The 24,803-nt window shown below is 33.7% G+C and overlaps 1 protein-coding gene across 16 annotated transcripts in view; it reads left to right on the forward strand.

Annotated features, from left to right (window-relative positions):
- PCDH15 (protocadherin related 15) overlaps positions 1-24,803 on the forward strand; it is a 1,828,063-nt gene that overhangs the window by 1,067,406 nt on the left and 735,854 nt on the right. The gene's annotated exons all lie outside the window — the stretch shown is intronic.

Consider the following 24,803-nt stretch of genomic DNA (forward strand, 5'->3'; position numbering starts at 1 on the left):
CATTCACTCATTCATTCATTCATTCATTCATCCATTCCTATTTGAGAGGCACCACTCTGAGGGGGTGAGTGGAAGGAATTTGATTCATATATCAAGTCTCAACTGAGTCACCTCTGCTGTGAGACTATTCACAGCAAAACTGTTTTTCTAATCAATAACAACCTGCACTATTCATAAGGATTTTAGTTTATGTTGAAGTTTTCCTGCCACTAATACTATATGACCTTGATTTGGTGGCTTGTTTTTCTCTCATTAGAATTGGAGCTCTTCAGGAATATGTTAGTACCTAAATAGACCCCTCGCTCGTGTAGTGCCTAGCACCTACTATGCATTGTAGAATGTTAGCTGATTGATCAATAAATGCATAATATATAAATAATAAAAGATGAATGATAGGATATCCACCTTAAAGCCACTGCTTTCAGATACAGAGGTATAGTATAAACATGTATAACTATTATATGACAGGATATTTGTACCACAAGGAACAAGTTAGAGGAGGGTATTTCTGACTACATCCAATGTAAGGAATGGTTCACAGCCAAGTCCTCATCAGCCTCATAATTATGATCTACAGAATTTTCACAAGTACTGCAGTACTTACACAAATTGAACAAATGTAAAATGTAGCTCATTGAAATTAAAAATGTTAGAAATTGATTTTATATAGATGTATTTCTTGATTTGATGTCTACTTATTTAGAAAACTTGTATTTATATAGTTCAAAGGAGAATCAAAAATAGTTAAAATTTTGAATCTTTATAAACACTTGTTTCTTTTTCAATTAGAATCTTTGGTCAACAGAAGGTAAATCAATTATATTTTCCAAAATAGGAGTGGAATTTACTATACAAATGAGTTTATTGTAGCTATTCAGCTTTTGATTTCAATAGAGATTCTCATTTACAATTTTTTAATTCAACTTTTATTTTAGATTCAGCAAGTACATGTGCCAGTTTGCTACATGGTTAAATCGTGTGATGCTTAGGTTTGGGGTGTGAATGAGCCCATCACTGAGGTAGTGAGCTTAGTACCCAATAGATAGTTTAGTTTATCAGCCACTGCTCTCCTATTGTCTCCTTCCTCTAGTAGTCCCTCATATCTATTGTTTCTATCATTATATCCATGTGTAGCCAATGTTTAGCTTCCACTTGTAAGTGAGAACCTGTAGTATTTGTATTTCTATTTCTATGCTAATTTGCTTGGGATGATGGCCTTCAGCAACATCCATGTTGCTGCAAAGAACATGATTTATTATTTTTTTATGAATGAGTAGTATTCCATGGTGTATATGTACCATGTTTTCTTTATCCAATCTACTGTGGATGAGAATTACATTAATTCCATGTCTTTGTAATTATGGATAGTGCTGTAATGAATATATAAGTGCATGTGTCTTTTTTTTTTTTTTGTAGAACAATTTATTTTCTATTGGGTATATGCTTAGTAATGGGGTTGCTGATTTGAATGGTAGTTCTGTTTCTAGTTCTTTGAGAAATCTCCAAACTGCCTTCCACAATGACTGAGCTAATTTACATTCTCACCAACAACGTATATATAAGATTCTCTTTTCTCCTCAGCCTCACCAACATCTGTTATTTTTTGACTTTTAATAATAGTCATCGGACTGATGAGAGAGCATCCCATTGTAATTTTGATTTGGATTTCTTTGGTGATATGTTGTTGAATATTTTGTCATTTGTGGGTTGGCTGGCTGTTTGTATGTCTTCTTTTGAAAAGTACCTGTTCATATCCTTTGCCTACTTTTTAATAGGGTTGTTTTTTCCTTGTAAATTTGTTTAAATTTTTTATAAATTCTGGATATTAGACCTCTGTCAGATGCAAAGTTTAAAAATATTTTCTCCCATTCTGCAGGTTGTCTGTTTACTGTGTTGATCTTTTTAATTTTTTTTTTTATATTGCTGTGCAAACTTACTTAATTTAAATAGGTCCCATTGATTTTGAGGATTTAGCCATAAATTGTTTTCCTAGCCTAATGTCAAAAATGATGTTGCTTGGGTTTTTGTCTGAGTTTTTATAGTTTGAAGTATTACATTGAAATCTTTAATCCATCTTGAGTGAATTGAGTATACTTATTATATGGTGAAAGGTAGGGTTCCAGTTACATTCTTCTGCATATGGCTAGCCAGTTTTTGAGTACCATATATTGAACATTACCCAATGTTCACTTTTGTCAACTTTGTCACAGATCATATGATTGTAGGTGTGCAGCTTTCTGGATGGATTCTATTTTCTGTTCCATATGTCTATGTATTTGTTTTTGTACCAATACCATGCGATTTGGGATACTGTAGACTTATTGTATAGCTGAAGTCGGATAATGTGATGCCTCTGGCTTTTTTTCTTTTTGCTTAGCTTCCTTTAGCTATTCAGGCTAATTTTTTGCTCTATATTTTTGAATCTTATTTTTCTATTTCTGTTAAAAATGGCATTGGTAGTTTTAAAGGAATGGCACTGAATCTGTAAATTGCTTTGGGCAGAATGACTATGAATAGTATTAATTCTTCCCTTCCATGAGCATGGTATGAATTTCTAATTGTATGTGTCATATATTATTTCTTTCAGCAATATTGTGTAGTTATTACAGAGATCTTTCACCTCTTTGTTTAGTGTATTCATAGATGTTTTATTTTTATTGTGCGTATTGTAAATGTTCTTGTGTTCTTGATTTGACTTTCCACTTGAACATTATAGAAATGCTACTGATTTTTGTATGTTGAATTTTTATTCTGAAACTTTACTGAAATCATTTATCAGTTTCAGGAGCCTTTCAGCAGAGTCTTTGGGGTTTCCTGAGTGTAGAATCATATAGTAAGCAAAGATAAATAGTCTGACTGCTTTTCATATTTGGATGTCTTTTATTACTTTCTGTTCTGTGATTGCTCTAAGATTTCCAGTACTATGTTGAATAGAAGTAGTGAGAGTGGGCATCCTTGCTTTGTTCCAGCTCTCAGGGACAGATCCAGCTTTTGCCCATTCAGTGTGATGTTGCCTATAGGTTTGTCATAGATGGCTCTTACTATTTTTAGGTATATTCCTATGGTGACTCCTTTTTTTGAGTATTTTTATCATGAATGGGTATTAGATTTTATCAAAAGCTTTCTCTGCATCTGTGGAGATGATCATAATTACATGGTTTTTGTTTTTAATTTTGTTTATGTGGTGAATCACATTTATTGATTTGCACATGTTGAACTACTCTTGCATCTCAGAAATAAAGGCTACTTGATCATGGTATAGCTATTTGATGTGCTGATGGATTAGGTTTGCTAGTGTTTGGTTAGAGATTTTTGTGTCTATGTTCATCATGGATATTAGCCTGTAGTTTTTCTTTTTTTCATTGGTTATTTGCCAAGTTTTGGTATCAGGATGATTTTGGCTTCATAGAATGAGTTAGAGAGGAGTTCCTCCTTAATTTTTTTTGTAATAGTGTCAGTAGAATTGGTATTAGCACTTCTTTGTTTTTCCACTATAATTTGGCAGTGAATCCACCTGGTCAGGGACATTTGTTGGTTCACAGGGTTTTTATTTTTTATGACTGATTCAATATGGGACTTCAGTATTTATTTGTTCAGAGTTGCAATTTCTTTGTGATTCAATTTAGGGAGGTTGTATGTTTTCATTAATGTATGCATTTCGTCTAGATCTTTTAGTTTGTGTGCATCCAGTGTTCATAATATTCTCAGGATCTTTTCTGTTTCCATGTGTTTGGCTGTGATGTCATCCTTGTTTCTGATTGTGCTTATCGGGATCTTTTTTGTTTGTTTGTTTGTTTGTTTGTTTTGTTAATCTAGCTAGAGGTTTATCTCTCTTGTTTTTGCTTTCAAAGTCCCAACTTTTGGTTTTGTTGATCCCTTGTATGGATTATTGGGTCTCTACTTTATTCAGTTCTGCTCTGATTTTAGTTATTTCTTTCCTCTCATTAGCTTTAGGTTTAGATTGTTCCTTTTCTTCTGGTTCCCATAGGTGTAATGTTAGATCATTAATTTGAGGTCTTTCTAACTTCTTGATGCAGACAATTAGTGCTATAAATGTTCCTCTTAACATTGTTTTTGCTGCATCTCAGAGATTTTGATATGTTGTGTGTCTTTATTTATTTATTTTAAATAATTAAAAAATTTCCTTAATATCATTGTTTGTCCAAAAGTCCTTCAGGAGCAAGTTGTTTAATTTGCATGTCATTGTGTGGTTTTGGTAGATGTTCTTGGTATTGGTTTCTGGTTTTAATTTACTACGGTTCAAGAGTGTAGTTGATACGATTTTAATTTTTTGTATTTATTGAGACTCGCTTTGTGGCTGAGCGTGGGGTCACCCTTAGAGTATGTTTTGTGTGCAGATGAGAGGAATGTATATTCTGTGGTTGATGGGTAGAGTACTCTGTAACGTCTACTAGGTCCAACTGGTGAAGTGTCAAATTTAAGTCCAGGACTTTTTGTTATTTTGCATTGATGATCTCTCTAATGATGTCATTGATGTGTTGAGGTCTCCCACTATTGTTTCGTGCCTAAGTCTTTTTATTGGTTTTGAAGTATATGTTTTATGAATTGGCTGCTCCAACATTGAGTGTGTGCATATTTAGGATAGTTAAGTTTACTTGTTGAGTTGAACCCTTTGTCATTATTTAATGACATTCTTTATCCTTTTTTTTTTTTATTGTTGGTTTAAATTCTGTCCTATCTAATGTAAGTGACTCTTGTTCTTTTTTGTTTTTCATTTGCATGATACATCTTCCTCCAACTCTTTACCTTGACCTATGGGTGTTGTTACATGGGAGTTCTGTCTCTTTAAGACAGCAGATGGATAAGTATTTGTATTTTACACAACTTGCAAGTCTGTGCCTTCTAAGTGTGGTGTTTGGACCACGTAAATTCAAGGTTAATATTGATATTTGAGGTTTCATCCCATTGTGAAATTTCTAGCTGGTTGCTTTGTAGTTTCTATTGTATGGTTGTTTTATAGGGTCTGCAGACTACGTATTTTAATTGTGTTCTCATGGTGGCAGAGATTGTTCTTTCTTTTCCATGTTTAGGACTCCACTGATGTTGCCTTGTAAGGCTGGTCTAGTGATTACATATTCCCTTGTCAATTACTTGTCTAGAAAATATTTTATTTATCCCTTCCTTATAAAGCTAAGTTTGGAGGAATATGAAATTATTAGTTTAAGTTCTTTTAGAGTGTTGAAAATAAGCCTGTAATCCCTTCTGGCTTGCAAGATTTCTACTAAGAATTCTCCTGCAAGCTTGATTGGGTTCCCTTTGTATATGGCTTAAATAATTTATGCCATTCAAACTTTGTGGAAAGAAGGAGCAAGTTTAAATAGTACTAAAAAATGGGTGAGATTAAATTCTTACGGAATACTTTAATTTTTCATTAGCCTTCAACAGCTAAATGAGCTGCACATTTTTATTACATATTTTTGTCATTCTGACCATGAAACTGATACCAGTTAACTGACTTGGAAGACCTAAACAAAATAGTGTCTTATTTTAAAATTGCTATGTTTATTATTACTATTTTAAACCATGTAGGTATTTCTTAAACCTTAGGAGATGAGTTCTTGCAAAAATCTGCTAAAATCATTCTCTTTAGCATTTTTCTATAAGGTTAGTAGTTATGAAAGAATTAATTTGTATTAAAAATACAAAATTTTAAATTAATTTTTCCAAATGTCAGAATGTTATAATGAGCAGTTTCTTTATCAATAAGGGTTTGATACTCATATTTAAAAAAATGATGGACAATGCCACATTTTTTTTCTTCTTTTTCTTTTTTTTAAAATATTATTATTATACTTTAAGTTCTAGGGTACATGTGCATAACGTGCAGGTTTGTTACATATGTATACCTGTGCCATGTTGGTGTGCTGCACGCATCAACTCGTCAGCACCCATCAACTCGTCATTTACATCAGGTATAACTCCCAGTGCAATCCTTCCCCCCTCCCCCCGCCATGATAGGCCTCGGTGTGTGATGTTCCCCTTCCCGAGTCCAAGTGATCTCATTGTTCAGTTCCCACCTATGAGTGAGAACATGCGGTGTTTGGTTTTCTGTTCTTGCGATAGTTTGCTGAGAATGATCATGGGCAAGGACTTCATGTCTAAAACACCAAAAGCAATGGCAACAAAAGCCAAAATTGACAAATGGGATCTAATTAAACTAAAGAGCTTCTGTACTGCAAAAAAAACTAACATCAAAGTGAACAGGCAACCTACAGAATGGGAGAAAATTTTTGCAATCTACTCATCTGACAAAGGGCTAATATCCAGAACCTACAAAGAACTCAAACAAATTTACAAGAAGAAAACAAACAACCCCATCAAAAAGTGGGCAAAGGATATGAACAGACATTTCTCAAAAGAAGACATTCATACAGCCAACAGACACATGAAAAAATGCTCAGCATCACTGGCCATCAGAGAAATGCAAATCAAAACCACAATGAGATACCATCTCACACCAGTTAGAATGGCAATCATTAAAAAGTCAGGAAACAACAGGTGCTGGAGAGGATGTGGAGAAATAGGAACACTTTTACACTGTTGGTGGGATTGTAAACTAGTTCAACCATTATGGAAAACAGTATGGCGATTCCTCAAGGATCTAGATCTAGATGTACCATATGACCCAGCCATCCCATTACTGGGTATATACCCAAAGGATTATAAATCATGCTGCTATAAAGACACATGCACACGTATGTTTATTGCAGCACTATTCACAATAGCAAAGACTTGGAATCAACCCAAATGTCCATCAGTGACAGACTGGATTAAGAAAATGTGGCACATATACACCATGGAATACTATGCAGCCATAAAAAAGGATGAGTTTGTGTCCTTTGTAGGGACATGGATGCAGCTGGAAACCAACAATGCCACATTAATCAGAGGAAAGACTGATTTGTATGCCCAAGATTAGGGGCACTCAAACTTTGAAAGGCATAAAAACTTCCTATAGGAATTTTTTAAAGAAATACATGCCAGAATTTACACCAGAAATTTAAAAAGTGTTTCCAAAAGGCTAAGGAGTAGGTTAATCAACATTTAAAAACACTGCATAGATAATTTTATTTTGCATTAAAACTTAACCATTGTGAAAAAGTATTAAACTTTTCAAATGTATATAAATCAACCAAGGCAATGTTTGAATCAATGTTACACAATTTAATCTTAATTTTATTTTGATTAACTTAACTTAATTTGGCATGGTCTTAAGAAGGACTCATCAGGACTCATCCTTAAGAAGGACTTATCAGGGATAAGGGGAACTGCCAGATGCCTCTTAAAAGAGGAATATTTATTTATTTCTTTATTTAGGCTTAAACAGGAACTGGTCTCAAGGCCAGAAACCAGAGAATTCCTTCACCTACTGTTCTTCTGAGGGAGGACTAGTGCCTCCAGGAGACGGTTTTTTAAAGGGACTTTTACTGGGCACATTAGGTAAGGAATCTAACCTGTTTCCTGACATTTGTAAGGGTCATAACCAGTAAATTAATTATCATGAGAAATTTTTGTAGGAATGTTTCTCCTTGAACTTTTATTTTTAATTTAATTATTCTGGGTTTTTGTGGAGTGATACCATGAAATTAATATGATCAATTAATCTTGATTTATTTATTTTTTCCTTTCTGTATTCTCACCAAATGTAACCCTGATTTCTTAATGTGAGAACAGTTGGACACTGCATTTTTAACTTGCTTTTACATTATTCTTGAAAGCATAGTTTAGAGTGAACTGAAGAATATGGGTCAAGAAATTAAAATTTTCGGCCGGGCGCGGTGGCTTGCGTCTGTAATCCCAGCACTTTTGGAGGCCGAAGCAAGTGGATCATAAGGTCAGGCGATGGAGACTGTCCTGGCCAATATGGTGAAACCCCGTCTCTACTAAAAATTACAAAAAAAAATTAGCTGGGTGTGGTGGTGCACGCCTATAGTTCCTGCTACTCAGGAGGCTGAGACAGGAGAGTCACTTGAACCCAGTAGGCAGAGGTTGCAGTGAGCTGAGATGTCACTGCACTCCAGCCTGGCAACAGAGTGAGACTGTGTCTCAAAGAAAAAAAAAGAAAAGAAATTAAAATTTTCTTCAGGTCTTTCAGTTATGCATTCTGTGCTCATCTTTTTATCCTCACTTCACTATATCTCAATCCCCTAGGTGTTTGGCCATCAATGTAGACATTTTTCTTCATCTTTGCATAAAGACTTTCAGTAAAAAAATAACTTGATCTTTAACAGATTGTGTATTCCGCAAGAGTGGAACTACCAATGCAGTTTTTCACAAATGTCTGACACACTATACATTCACTATTACTTGAGAGAATAGATGCACTCTTTTACTTTGAGTACTAATGGAACTAACATCACTGGACATTTTTGGCAAATATTCTGATGTATTACTACACTGTAACTGTGAGAGTCAGTGATGTGGACCATAGTGTGTTAACCAGTGTCAAACGTTTTATCAGATCTGGATACAATTCCCAAGAATTTGCATCTTTTTAGACTGACTGAGTCTGACTGAATTCCTTACATTTAAAAAAAATCACAGAAGTCAGAGATCCCTTTATCACTGTTTTCTTTGATAACTTCATGACATGAATAAAGAGAATTTTCAAAAAACAAATGCAAGGTAGAATATATACAAAGATCTTGCCCTGAAGCATACCAGTGTTTGGCTTTATTCATCTTCCTCTTTCATTTACAGGAAGGTATCTTTAAATGATTAGTGTTCTGTGGGACATATTCTCACTTTTAAAGGAGGATGTCACTGATCATTGATTTTCATTCTGATTTAATATTTATTTCTTCAAGTTCTGGTCTTAACTTAAATCGCTAACTACACGAGTAGTCTACATATCCAATGCTAATTTTTATAGAAAACTTATAACTGTACAAAAGGGATCATTGCATTGATATGGAAATTTACTTGGATACAACTGGAAAAGCAGCAGTTCTACGTCAGCAAAAGATATAGGTAGATAGATAGATAGATAGATACATACATACATACATACATACATACATACATACATACATAAATGATAATTTAAATGAAACCAACTCCTTAGAAGAATAGAGCTTGTTTGTTTGTTTAATAACAAGGTAAAATATTTGTATCTAACTTGCAAATTGGCCATTGGCCAGGGCGATGAATTGACTGCCTAGTTCCTGAAGACATGCTGTAGTGACTTTGATGACCATGGGCAATACTGTAGTTACTCCCTAGCAATTCCCATTAAAATCAATGTGTGGAATTAATTGTGGCACAAAAATATGTGTCACTGCTTCAGGGCCAACCTTCTGTTAAAATTAGTAAGTGTTATGTAACTCTTATGTGGAAGTGTCTGAGAACTAATTTATAACTCTAGATTTAAGAAAGCAGTTGACTTGTTTATTACTAAATACATGTCTTGTTTTGATATTTCTTTTCATTTTCTTTTTTCTTTCATATATTGAAAATGAGAAATTTTCAATAAATCTAACTGCACTGTAGAGTAAGCCTAGTAGAACAATATATTTAAAAAGAAGCTTTAAAAGGTTAAGAGAAACACAAGCATCTAGATATTGTTCTTATATAGATGAAAATATTTTATTTCCCAAGATATATTGTTAAACCCTATTACTAACATCATGCGTACAATATAATTTCTTTGTAATCTCATATTCTAAAATTATAACCAAACATGGAAACCAATTTTTTTCTATATCTTCGTTATTTTTAATAAAATAACTTGGCTAATATTAGGAATTAGTTATAATGAGATTTGATCTAGGATATTATATCAAAAACTGACCAAAAAAGGAATAATAAAACAGGCCAATTTCTTTCTTTTTCTTTTTTTTTTTTTAAAGGATTATTTACTAACTAAGGATAAGGACAGCACAAAGGATGATGCTGTCAGTAACTGAGGCTAGTGTTAGCAGGACCCTGTTTTCCTCCTGTAATCTAGGATTCAAACACAGAGCAGGTAGAGTAAGTCATGCAATTATCAGAATCTGAAGTTAAGGAAAACAATAAAGATAAGGCTACCTAATAGAAGCTGTGACCTAGACATTGACCTATATATTAATGAAGGCTGTAAAATTGTTTGCAGCGTACTCTCCATGGCTTTTCAATCTGGAAAATTTCACTACAAGGCAGAGAGTTAAAAACTATTTTTGGGAAAATGCCTAAAGAATCTGAATTCACCTTCAAGGGAAATGAGTCTAAGAAAACTATTCAAAATGCATGCATTATTAGATTTAGAAAATATCAATACTGGTTTCATTTTCATTAGCACCAAATTGATGCTACGTAATCTTACTTTCCTCCTAAATTTATGTGTATGTGTTTGTAGAGGACAGAATAAATTTAAAAATACCTTATTTTGAGCCTCAGCACTTTGGTTGAGTGTTTTTATTAAAATTATGAAAACATCAAGAAATATAAAGGAGAAACAAGACTTTTTTTTTTTTTTTTTTTTTTTTTTTACTAAACTAATGCTATGATATTTTACATTTGGAGTGCAATAGGCAATACTACTCTTGGAATGAGATTTGGCAAGAATTTGGGTGAAAGACATCATTTATCCACTCCTAAAATTGATAGAAAAATTGTATATATGCATGTATAAATTGATATGTAAACTTTACATATAAAGGAGAAGCAAGGCGGATAGTATGAGGAAAAAGTAAATACATAAAATATTGATATAAAAACATTGTCAACTAGAATATGAGGTCATTTTATAATCTTGGATTTGCAGATGAATAATTTAAACTTGTAAGGGTATGTGATTTCCTCAAGGATACAAAATTAGCACCGAGACTGAGCTTTAAGTTGCCTCTTTTAGCTTTACTGTGTCTAATCCCACATACAGAACACATAAATTACAATAGAGAAGTGAATTATCCCTTTTCCCTTTTACTTTTCTGGTTATCTGTTGAACTCGTTTTTTCTTCCTTGGGAATTTTCAATGCTTTCTACAAGCAAGATAATAAAACATATTAATCTATTAATCTAGTGAAGAAACCAGAACTCATTGTAATAATACTTGAAGCAGTGTAATGGATTCCATTTGGAAATGCCCTCTTTGATCACTGAAATTATCATCAAAACACATTTAATACATTTTCATAGGTCAGGTGCTTGATCTCCAGGAATTTGCCTCCACTCAAATTTAAAGAGAACTTGACAAGATTAAATATTTGCACAGGGAATGACAATTCTTTCAATTCTCTCTTCGTTTTCCTTTCAAATTAGTTCATTTGGAAAGTTCTTAAAGTATAAAAATGAGTATCTTCATCTACTTTGTGAAAATTAGGATTCATGCTATTCTTCTGTTTTTAGAAGGCGAACTCGAGGTGGAATCAGGTCTCTGTGATTCTCCTAGTGTTTGATGTTATAAATAATATCACTCATTATAGCACACCTGCTAGAATGTAAAAGCCACAAATATCAAGAGTTCAGTTAGATTCTTGAATTGCTTTACCCTAACACATAGCAGGTACTCAATAAGTAATTGTCAGTAAATTAGTTATAAAAGTCTATTTATTAATTATAAATTATACCATATTTGTCATGTAGGCAGGTGTAAAATTTACTGTACCTTCCTACATGACAAACACGATATTTTGTCATCTAATTCTCAAAAGAAACCTGAGTAGTATCATTATGCCCAATTATTGATGAAGAAACAGAGGTTTTAGGAGTGCAAATAAATTATCCAAATCTCCAAATATGGTTTTAGAAACTATTTGCAATCAGGCAGGTCTCATCTACAATTTTTGTGATTAACAACTGTTCTTTAACTCACATCCTCCATTTTCCAACCTTCTGAGAAGTCCTTCCATCATTCCCTCTAGAAATTTTCACAACTTTTGATGTAACGAATTGGAACATGGGTCCAAAGCCTAAGAGTTTCTGTCTAAGCTAAAACAAAAGCTTCTTTTAAGTTACTAAAAATAGTTGAAATGTGAAAAAGGCGAAGCATGTATTTAGTACAATGATACCTTCTCATTTGGCATCACGTATACTCCCATGTCCTTGTACCTAGCTATTCATCACTCCCATTTCATTTCTAAACCTCTGAAGAGCTTATTTTTCAGGGTTTTCATTTTTTTTTTCCATTCCAACATGTGTTTCAAGCTCAATATATCTCACTAAACCATTGTGATGAGTTAAGTGAGTCCTCATGGGTTAGTACATTGCCTTTTCAGGTGTTACAATTGTCTTCTAATGCGGGTATTGTGAAGGTAATATACTAATTTTCTGCAATGCTTCTAATGATGAGATTTACCAGATAATAAAATACTGAACAGAAAGCCCATTAGATTTACGACATTCATGCTTTTCTCCAGAAAACCATTTCTTTGCAGCTTTTTTTCAAATTTTGTCTATTATCTCATAGTTCAGCACCTCAGAGCAAGAGGGTGGGACTGGTGTCTTCTCATTTGCTAAGATCCTGCTCTTTTAAGCCCCAGGTACCACAAAACTTTGTTGTTGCTTGCATCTCCTGTCTTCCCAGTAGTCTCTCCTCATTCAAATTTCTGGCTCAAGGACCTCCTCTCTACATCAGTTCCTCTTATAATCCTTGTGCCTTTGCTGTCTACATGGAAAATCTATTTTAGGGCATCAGGTTCTCAGTTCTTTGATTTCATTTCTGGTGGTTTTTGCCTCACTTTGGATACACACAAACCAAGGTCAAACCTAAGTATTTATCATCAGGGCTGCAATTAGAATGGTGCAAGTAAGGCTGGGCACAGTGGCTCACACCTGTAATCCCAGCACTTTGGGAGGCGGAGGCGGGTGGATCACGAGGTCAGGAGCTCAAGACCATCCTGACCAACACAGTGAAACCCCATCTCTACTAAAGATACAAAAAAAAAAAAAAATTAGCCAGGTGTGGTGGCACATGCCTGCATCCTAGTGACTCAAAAGGCTGAGGCAGGAGAATTGCCTGAACCCTGGAGGCCAAGGTTGCAGTGAACCAAGATCATGCCACTGCACTCCAGCCTGGCAACAGAGCGAGACTCCATCTCAAAAGAGAAAAGAAAAAAAAAAAAATGTGACCCAAGTGAAGCACTTTCTTTGGGTGCAGAATTTAAGGAATGCTAATATAACTTAATAATAGAATAAATATATTCCAATGCAGTATTTAAAAAAATAGAGATCCAATGTGAAAATTTCACAAGAAATAGTTTATCAAAATCTAAAAGATAGGATCAGTAAGTTGAAATTAAATAAATGTTAAGACCTTTGTCAAGAGAAATTGTCAAGCATAGCAATTCTCTCAATTAAAAATGAGTAAGCGAAAGAGTACATTTTGAAAAAATTATAATATATTCAGGTTTTGGTATAAATGAGATATTTAAACCTAAAAACTAGATCATATGTTTCAATACTCTACTTTTCAGGTTTTCATTATTATTATTTATTTATTTTTTTTGAGACGGAGTCTCGCTGTGCTCCCAGGCTGGAGTGCAGTGGCGTGCAGTGGCGTGATCTCGGCTCACTGCAAGCTCCGCCTCCCGGGTTCACGCCATTCTCCCGCCTCAGCCTCCCAAGTAGCTGAGACTACAGGCGCCCGCCACCACGCCCGGCTAGTTTTTTGTATTTTTAGTAGAGACGGGGTTTCACCATGTTAGCCAGGATAGTCTCGATCTCCTGACCTCGTGATCCACCCGCCTCGGCCTCCCAAAGTGCTGGGATTACAGGCTTGAGCCACCGCGCTACTTTTATGTTCTGGAAAAAATAACCATTAAAAAGCACAGGAAGTCATGTATACAGCCGCAGACACTTTCCTTTTGCCTTAGGCTCCAGTATGGTTCTACATGGCACTACCCATGACCACTTGTAGTTGATCCATTCTCCTATGAATTTCCACCTATCACACAATTACACACTCCCGAGACAGTGAGATAAACTCATTCACACAAACACACACACACACACACACACACACACACACACACACACACACACATCCCTAATTGGATTGGCAAAGACAGTCTATTCTGTATGAAAATTTAGGCCAATGTAACCCTCCTCTAGAGGTCGGATTTATAGCTTTTAACCCTAGATCTTATCTAAAAACGCTGAGTTGTTAGAACCCAACATAATCTCTGACTTCAATGTGTACTGAGGCCACACCAACTCCAAGAAATCTTAAGTAAGATCTTTTTGTGTATCTTAAAGTCTTGTATGAGAAACTCTAAAAGAATCCTGATGTATAGGACAGATTATTTCATAGAATAACTCATTCCTTTTTTCAAGCTTCCTTATTCCACTCTTGCCAACATGTTGTTTGTTCTCAGGGAATAGAAATAATTTCCAGTCAGATATATCATCCAAGATTTTTAAGTTGGTTTCAAAAATCCCCCAAAGCCAACCTTGGAGTAGAACAATTACTGTATTTCTTCTCATATGAACTCCATTAAGAATTTACTTTGGCACAATTATTTTATCCCAATACCAACTTCCTTAATACATCCTTACTGAAATGTAACACTTTAAATTAATGTAGTAATGACTTTTGCGTACTAATGATTTTAACATTTTGGAAAAAGAAATCACTTATTTTACAAACATGCAAGACACGTTCATTCTAGGGAAATTTCTGCTGCAAAACTTTCTCATGAAAATTGATAAAGGAACATTTCTATGACCATTAAGCAACAAGTATGATCGAATAAAAAATGAGATTAAAACCCACCAATAATTGAAAGGCCTATTGTACAAGAATATTGTTTTATGTATTTTCTTCACAGTATAGGTTTAGTAAATTCTGTTTTCGTATATATACTTTAACTTTATAAAAAGTTCAATAGTAATAACAAATTATCCAAATATGTATTGACTCTATATTAGCATATATAGTTTTTTAGTTTTTTGGGGTTTGTTTTTTTTTTCTTTTATTTTTTAAATATCAGGATATTGTGCTAAAGTTCTATGTTCTCTGCAAACATTATGATTGTTCCAAAATAAATAATTTAACATTATATTAGAGCAATTTTTTATAGATTATTCATTGAAACTAGGTTTTGAATCTGTTTCCCACATTTAAAAAATAAATCATATAGACTACAAAATGGCAATCAAAAATTTTTTACAAATTGGTTTGTGAGGTTTACTAAGATCTAAATTTTTATTGGTGATTGAGTTTATAATTTAGAATGATGATGATAAGTTTAAAAATATTCCCATATTTGCTATTCCATATATTTAAAATAGAAAAAGGTACCATTCGATAATATACATGTAGCATAAACTTGATATACTGTATTATTTCATTTATATGAAGTTCTATAACAGATAAACTATAGTGAAATAAATCAGGCTACCTGTATTCCTTTATGGGAAGGGTGGGGTAGATAGTGGTTGGGGAAGAGAAGTATATGTGCTCTTTGTCCTCTCAGTGTAGCAGGTTTCACTGGTGTATCTATTCATCAGAACTGTTGAACAGTAATATTTAAGACAATGCAATTCACTGAATATAAATCATACCACAATAAAAAAGAAATAAAACATACTGTTTGTTGAAGACTATATTTTACAGATTGTTAAAAGTCTACAAAGTCCATTTATTGAATAAACAAATGAAGATGTAATATATCAGGTAGTGATATATATTATGTACAAAAAGGGAGGGGGTAAAATGTGAGGGAATGGGTGGTGGGCTATTTTAGACAGTGGTGAGGTAGATTTCTTGGAGAAAGTGATGCAGTACACGAGTGAAGACAGGAACTAAAGGAGGCCCTGTGCCATGTGGGCATCTGGAAGAGGAGCCATTTCAGGCAGAAGGAAATTTACAGGCCTTACTAACATGGGAAAGTACTTATCATGTTTAATTACAGCAAAATGATTGAAGCCAAATGAATAACAGGGGGAAAAAAAAGAGCTATGTTTTGAAAATATATTTTTAAATAGAGCACAATAAGCCAAGGTATACAAAATTGATCTCCTTATTAAATATAATTTAGTTTTCCAAGTGGGTCCAAGGTATTTTTTTATAAGTATGCTTATGTGTTAGATAAGTGTATGTAGCAGAAATAATTTTTACAAGATTGAATTACTCAAAGTAGTTTCAGCAGATGCTGGAAGCCTTACAGGATGAAAGCTTCTTTTTCTGTTGAAGGAAATAGCACAGCAGGAAGGCCTTCTATGATGTAACTCTGTGACTTCTTCACCTTCTGCTGGATGCCACTTGACATCTCAATAAAGTTACTTAGATATCTTGACCTATTTTGATTTTATTATCGCTCCCCCTCAAAATATATTTATAGGTAAAGTATAAAAATCTCTTCAAGCTAATTAGAAAATTCTGCAGATAGTAAGACAGCAGTTTTAACATTATAATGCTTGAACATAGAGCACAGAGATCTTGAACTATTAAATTAGATTCAAAAGGTTATGCTATTTCATTTTTATCTTTGCATTTGAAAAGCTTAATTATGATTTGATTTTATAACACAATAAAAATATAACCATTTCGTAATGGTTTGGAAGAGTTAAAAGCATTGATAAAAATGTGAAATGATATAATTTAACTATATTTCTTTTTCAAAAATATTATTTCTATTAAAAACAATTATACCTAGATGACCTTGGGTATGGCAATGACTTTTTAGATATGTCATCAAAGGTAGGATTCATAACAAAAATGATAATCTGAACTTAACTGAAATTTAAAACTTCTTCCCTGAGAAAGACAATGTCAAATGAATGGGAAGACAAGCTACAAATTGGGAGAAAATATTCACAAAAGACACATCTGATAGAGGACTGCTATCCAAAGTATACAAAGAACTGTTAAAAGTTAACAATAAGAAAACAAACCGCTCATTTTAAAAATGGGCCAAAAACCGTATCAGGCACCTAACCAAAGAAGATATACAGATAGCAAATAAGCACATGAAAAGATGTCCCACATCAGATGTTATCAAGGGAATGTAAATTTAAATAATAATGAGATAATACTACACACCTATTAGAATGACGAAACTTCTAAACCCTGATGGCACTAAATGCTGGTGAACATATGGAGCAAGAAGAACTCTCATTCATTGCTAGGGACTGCAAAATGATACAGCGCTTTTGGAAGACAATCTGAAGTTTCTTACAAAACTAAAAATGTTTTTACTATAAAATCCGGCAGTCATTCTCCTTGGTATTTACTCAAAGAAGCTGAAAGCATCCATCTGCACATAGATGTTTATAGCATCTTTATTCACAATTTTCAAAACTTGGGAGGGAGCAACCAAGAGGTTCTTCAGTAAGTGAATGGATAAACAAACTGTGGTACCTTCGGACAATGGACTATTATTCAGTGCTAAAAGTAAGTGTACTATCAAGCCTTGAAAAGACATGAAAAAGCTGTAAATTCATGGAAAAAGGCAATATGACAAGGCTATATACTCTATGATTTCACCTATTTGACATTCTGTGAAAGGCAAAACTATAGAGAAAGTGAAAACACCAGTGATTGTCAGGGGGTTGTGGGGAGGGAGAAAATCGGCAGAGAACAGAAGATTTTTTTGGTCAGTGAAAATAAGTCTATATGATACTATAATGATAGAAACATCTCATACATTTAGTCAAAGCCACAGAGTGTAAAACACAAAGAATAAACCCTACATAAACTAGTATTTGAGTGATAATGATGTGTTAATGAAGGTTCATCAACTGTAACAAATGTACCATCTTGGTGAAGGATGCGGATAATAAAAGTTATGCATGGGTGGGGACAGGAGTATATAGAAAATATCTATACCTTCGTCCCAATTTTTTTGTAAACCTAAAGCTTCTCTGTGAAGAAAATTCTTTAAATATGACAAAAAACTATACCACAAATTGAATAGTCCATATTCAAATCTTCACAATCCATTTTATTGATTGATTGATTTGTTGATTGAGACGGAGTTTCTCTCTTGTTGCCCAGGCTGGAGTGAAATGGCGCAATTTCAGTTCACTGCAACCTCTGCCTCCCAGGTTCAAACGATTCTACTGCCTCAGCCTCCCAAGTTGCTGGGATTACAGGCATGCTCCACCACACCTGGCTAATTTTGTACTTTTAGTAGAGATGGGGTTTCTCCACATTGGTCAGGCTGGTCTCAAACTCCCAACCTCCGGTGATCTACCCGCCTTGTCCTCCCAAAGTGCTGGGATTACAGGAGTGAGCCACAGTGCCCGGCCCTCCATTTTGTTTAAGAAGAAGAAATCTCATAGATATTTCTGCTTCCTGAACTTATTGAGATATAATCTGTGTAAAAGAAAATGCAATAAATTAAGTTTTTAATTTAATGAGTTTTGACAACTGCAAACAGCTAGGTAAATACCACCCCAAACAAGGAATAAAATATTTTCATCATTCCAGAAAGTAACAGCATGCTCTTTCCAGACAATTTTCTCTCCCATTGTTGTCATCATCATCCTCCTCATTGTCTTAATCATTCGGAAATACCCTAGGCAGCCCTGTTGATATCCAGTTTCTATTTAAAAAGTTTTCAACCTATAAATAGAGTGCAGTAATTAGAAATAGACTGGCTATAAGTGCTGCCTAAAGAGACTGGCTAGCTGTTAAGGTCAGGCCTCAGTGGGTAGAAACACTTGTCTGGGGAAATCAAGGACCAGAGGTTGATTCACAGATTAAGAAATTTATATTTTGTCTCCATAGCTGGATGTGATTGGAGTCAGGAGAAGGGATCACAATAACCAAACCCATGCAAGACAACTATGGGACAACATGCAAATTTGTTGATTTATAATAAGAAATATAATTGACAAAGGAAAGGTACTGGAATGTTTGAATATTAGGTAGTACATTTTCTCCTTGTAGGAACATGGAAGTTGGAAGCCAAATTTCAGTTCTAAAGATGTGATTAGAATCCAAGTGAATGAAATGAGTTTATTGCTTATAATGGTTTGGGTTCATCTGATTTTGCTAGCTCAATGCATCCACTTGTGTTATAGGAATAGACATCTAAAGTTTTCTGTTTAAAATTTCCTTTCTCTTGACATTGCTGAAGAGAAAGTGACATATTCTCTCTCTTAAATGTCCATTTTTTTCCAACAACAATATTTTTATATTTTTGAAAATGTAATATGTATTGATAAATGACAAAATCATATAGAAATAAACAATAATTTATAGAGTATTTTTCTGAGGATACTCAGTTTTATACTAAGGATTTCCCATAAATTTTTCCACTTAATCTTTATAACAGTACAAAGAGATAGAATTATATTCCCATTTTATTGATAACAAAGACATATTTATTAATCTCACTCTAAGATGTAGGGACTATTTTTCTGAGTTATATTGATACCTGGCTTTCTCACTAAACAACAATAAAAATAAAAAGACTTTTTCTAATTTGCCACCTAACTCACACCGGGAGCCACATCATTTATATGCAAGCGTGTACATTCAAGTAGTAAATTGGATTATAGATTTTTCTAAAATGAATCATTGTAAGAAAAAATTTGCTGTCATTTTAGACTGAACATTTTATTCGAGATAGGCTTTATCTACTACACTAAAGGCAAACATGGAAACAGCTTTCCAAATACTTTCTGCTACTCATAATATGGCACAGTTTTAATACAATTCTGTTCATGTAAAGATTATGCCGACTTTAATTCCTATTTAGCCATACTTCTGAATCCTCTCAATGAAGTATTGCAAACTCCACCTTTGCCTTGAATTAGACATACTAGTTCTTTCATATCCAAATATGTAATTCATTTTGGTACGTTGCTAGGGATCTTGTCTGATATATAATCATTCGAAGTGGATAGACAAAATAATTTATCAAGCTTTAAAATTTTGATGATAATTTTGGTGGATTCAATATCATGTGGGAAATAAAAACAAGGAATCTACAAGAAGTACAGTGAGTTAGTGTTTAATTGGGGGTAATTCTTTGTAACTAATTAATTTAGAACTAGGCAACAGTCTTGCCTCTCCTCCATGTTCCTCTGTGTTCTTGAGAACAAGTCAACTAACCTCATTAAGGGTTTTTGTTTGTTTTGCTTTGCTTTTATGTACTATTATTTTTTTTCCCCCTGTGAGGCAACCAGTCGAATATTTGTTTTTTTTTTCTTCAACACTGACCAGAGGAACAAGATCTATTTTTTACTTAATTTCTTAGGGTGAGGTTGTATTTTTAAAAGTATTTGGTTATGGTAGGGCTCTGTTGCTTTTCTTATTACCACAATACACACAACTAGAACAGGAAATGGATCCTATAGCTGCCACATTATCAAACCTCAAGCTGGAGCGACACTTTAACAGGTACCTTCTCTTGGTAGGGCAAGCTGATGTCCTTTAAAAGATATTGTTAATTGAGCTACATTCCACTGATGTAATGACATCTTGCCACAATTATTTATAGAGAACCTTTGTCTGAATCTTTGTCTATACTCTTTGATTAATATGTTACTCCTTTGCTGGCAGAGCAAATAACTTAGACTCTTCCAGAAGCCTAATATCTTATGGTCTTTGTATTTTATTTGGCTGAAAAAGTTAACACTGTACTTTGAGTTAATTATAATTTGGGTCTGTTCTCAGTGATACTTGGCAAGTTCAGATGCTTAGGCAATTACTCATGTAAACGCATAGTTTTGTTCAAATGCAAGAACAAACCCACCAGAGGAAAAGTGCTAAAAAAGCCGAAGTACCCCAGGATCTTAGATTGCTAATCTGTGGCTTTATGGTAACAGTAGACTCAGTCTTAGCTTGTGGCATTATTAGTAACTGGGCTTATTTCAAAACCTGGGCAATAATATAGATGTATTTATTTTTCAAATATACAGATCATAAGAGGAGGATCAAAAAGATAAGCAAAATGTAAATTGTTTTTAAAATCCACCTTGGTAGCACTTTTTTTGTTTACTTTATCATTTACAAATTTTATTAAGTACCTTCAAGCTCAAAAGTTAGTTTGAAGTCTGCTGAGAATTCACTATCTTTTATCTCCTATACATGAGTCAATAAACATGTAACAGGGTTCTGTATTGCTCCTAAAAGGTCAAGTCCAACAAACATTAGAGTCCATGTTATCACTTTTCTGAAATTCATAGAGACAGGTCATATAGATAAGTTCATATAGAGAGGTGAGTATAATATTGACCTATCTGAACTGACAAAAGGGGCCCTTACTTTTATGTTTTTGAACCAGAAATGATTTGGTTTCAATCATTCAGAGTTATATATAATGAGTTATAATATATGGCTCTCCATATATGAAACTCTCCCTCTCCCTCTTTCTGTCTACATATCAAGAGAGAGAATGAAAGTGAGACTTCATATATCTACATATATATGAAGCATGTGCTATGTATAATTGCATGTGTTACAAGTATGTATATCTAGGTATTATATATAAGCATATTGTGAAACTAATGTCTTCCTACCCATTTTGAAAAACATACTTTCCTAGTTAATTTCATATACAAGAGATGAGGTGTGCTGCTGTGTATCACATGACTTTGTACGCCATGAAAGACTTTTCATAAAAGGAATAATTAGCTTGCCATTGGCTTCATTATGTACAATGTATTGTTTTCTCTTCCAATTTTTTGGTGTTCAATATTGAGTTGCTGAATTCTATTCTTACTCATTTCAGTGAATTCTTACCAACCTTTCAAGATCCAATGGAATTATACAATCTTTACATACTGCAATAAGATATCACCATTGATAGACCAGGCATGGTGGCTCATGCTTGTCATCCCAGCACTTTGGGAGTTCGAGGCAGGCGAATCACTTGAGGTCAGGAGTTTGAGACCAGCGTGGCAAATATGGTGAAACCTCATCTCTACTAAAAATACCAAAATTAGCCGGATATGGTGGCAGGCGCCTGTATTCACAGCTACTCGGGAGGGTGAGGCAGGAGAATCACTTGAACCTGGGAGGCAGAGGTTGCAGTGAATCAAGATCACACTACTGCACTCCAGCCTGGGCAATAGAGGGAGATTCAGTCTCAAAAAAAAAAAAGAAAAAGAAAAAAAAGGAAAAGAAAAGAAAAAAAAAGCCGGGCGCGGTGGCTCACACCTGTAATCCCAGCAGTTTGGGAAGCCAAGGCGGGTGGATCACGAGGTCAGGAGATCGACACCATCATGGCTAATGTGTTGAAACCCCGTCTCTACTAAAAATAAAAAAAATTGTAAAAAATTACTCTTGATAGTTTTCATTTTGTAAATCAGAATTAAGGTTTTTTTTTCATTTTAATCAGTTTTTGACTAAAGACTGACAAATGCTTGGAAACAAATATCAGACCAGTTATATATTTTGATTTAATTTCTTGCATAAAATGAACAGTGACATTTTTCAAATTAAATTAGGAATGGATTATTAGAGATTATGAAACCCAGGAAGTGAGATAATATCCTATTTTGAAAAGACCTTTCTCCTTCCACCAATTCCTTTCATCTAAGTTATCACCACTGCTTATTCGTACATAAATCTGGGGAAACCAACAAAAGAAAACAATTCTGTTGATTCCCATGAATTTGATTAAATCTGACAAGTTGCTTTCTTTCCTTAAGCCAGAAGTCCCTGCTTAACTAAAATAATCTTTCCCACCAAATGTTTGCAAACGTTTTAGTTTTATTGATAGATATTATATATCTTGCCTTGTCTTGCTTCAGGGCTTACTTGTTTTTGAACTTTGTTCATTATTGGATTGTATTTCTATGATTAACATTTTATATACAATTTTTTTCAACTGGAAGCCCTCATCTGGAAAATCCCTTTCATGACCTTTTTTATTTTCTCTTAAATGATGACCTTAAAATTACATCAAACATTATGAAAATAAACTTCCTGGGGATGTGTCATAACAGGCATGTTTAAATTTTACTTAAGACGTTTAAGTATCTTTTAATTGTTCCATAGAACTTGACTTGCCAACTTATTTTTTAAAGCGATTTTTTCATATCTGTTTACTCTTGACTATTTCTTTAAGTTCATTTACTGTGTTCACATTATCAGAGTTTCTAATCCAGTGAAAAAGAAATCAATTTTTACACAGATGCTTATTCAAAATCACTTTACAGAAGGTAATAGACTTAGATATTTTATAATAAAGTGACTATTTGTCAAGGACACATAGACAACCCATCCAGTGGTTTTAATGTTAGCTCTTGTGAATCAGTTTTGCAAAACTTAACATCCTTTGCTTTTTGGGAAATAAAAAAGAATGGTGTGGTTTTCATTATATCCTAACATTTAAAACTTTTAAGTAAATTTGTAAGGCATATTCTTTCTATGCATAAATTAGAGCAAGTTTTATTTTATAACATAAAAAGAAAAAACTATAATGCAAACAGTTATTTTCAATTAAACTTATGAAAATACAGGTGATGCCTTTACACATGATTATTGAAAACTTAAATATATACATTCTTTTGAAAGGATAAATTAGAAGTTTTTAACAAAAATGTGTATCTATACATTTTTTATATAAAAAAATTCCAAATCTAGGCAGCTGCCTTTATATGGTCACAAATGTTGTACATAAAAATAATTCCTTGTAGCATTCTTTTAGTGAGTGACAAAAAATAATCTAAATATTCCTCAAGAGGAAAATAATTTGATATATTGCAACATTATACAATGATTTTACATAGTTTCATGCCTATATGCTTACAAAGTATCATCCAAAGCACTCAGGAACACTCACTTTTAGAAATCTCTATGGAGGCCAATACATAAACAACATTAATCATACTTAAGAATTTGGAGAGAAAATTATTATGGTAATTTAAGTGTTTCCTGATGTAGATTAACCCTAAGGTCATGATGTGCACAAAATCTTCTATACACGAACATTAGGACCATTCACATAAAAACTAAAGCAGAAGCCTAGAGAAGGTCATTTCTACAACAGGTTCATGTGATGAATCAGCCTAAATTCTAAAAGCTCAAGGCAACAAATGTCCAGCTCAAATACAATGACAAACTCCTTTAGAGACAAGAAATTGAGTCACCTAAGTTGATCTCTTTTCCCAATAGACATTATGACATAAATAAGGGGATACACTGTATCATTGTATAGAGTGACAAAACTTTGCTCATGGAATTAATTTAAATTGCCTTAACACCATGGGGCAAGGGGGCAAACAACCTTTTTTTTTTTTTTTTTTTTACTATAAGACAAATTATGTTGTTGAATTAACTTATTACAGCAAAGACAGAATTCTCATTTAAGCCAATCATCTCTATAGTGAGAAGCTAACTCTGTCTAAAGCATGCTTGTTTTCTTTTCAAGAGGAGGTCATCATTAAGGTATGCACATGTAAAGTGTATTTCTCATTTGTGGTCTTGGAAGGCATTTATTGTGAGAACAAATGAACATTTTTTTCGTCATTGCAAGCTATAGACAGAAAAAAAATATTTAATCATATATTTTTTCCTGTAAGAGGATTCAGAATATATGGTCTCAGTAGTTGTTATCTTCAGAGCAATAATCAGACCACATACATGAACACATACTCAATGCCTTGCACTTACATTTTCAGACATAGGGCTTGTTCTTGCTGACAACGCAACACTGAATTATTGTGGAATACTTTGTAAATAGGTGGTTTCATTTATACAGAGGATGTTGATCCACCTGGGTTCTAAGCTATATTACTATCAATAACAAGATTAATAGTTCCTGTTAAAAGAGTACCTACTAGGAGCCTTAAATACATTATTTTTCAGACTCACAGGAGCATTACAAAGTAATAAGGATTATTATTGAGCACTTAGGATATGCCAGGTGTTGTAGTAAGCTGTATCCTTATTATATATTTTAATT

The sequence above is a fragment of the Theropithecus gelada genome, chromosome 9, assembly GCF_003255815.1.
Source record: "Theropithecus gelada isolate Dixy chromosome 9, Tgel_1.0, whole genome shotgun sequence".
NCBI classification, from domain to species: Eukaryota; Metazoa; Chordata; class Mammalia; order Primates; family Cercopithecidae; genus Theropithecus; species Theropithecus gelada.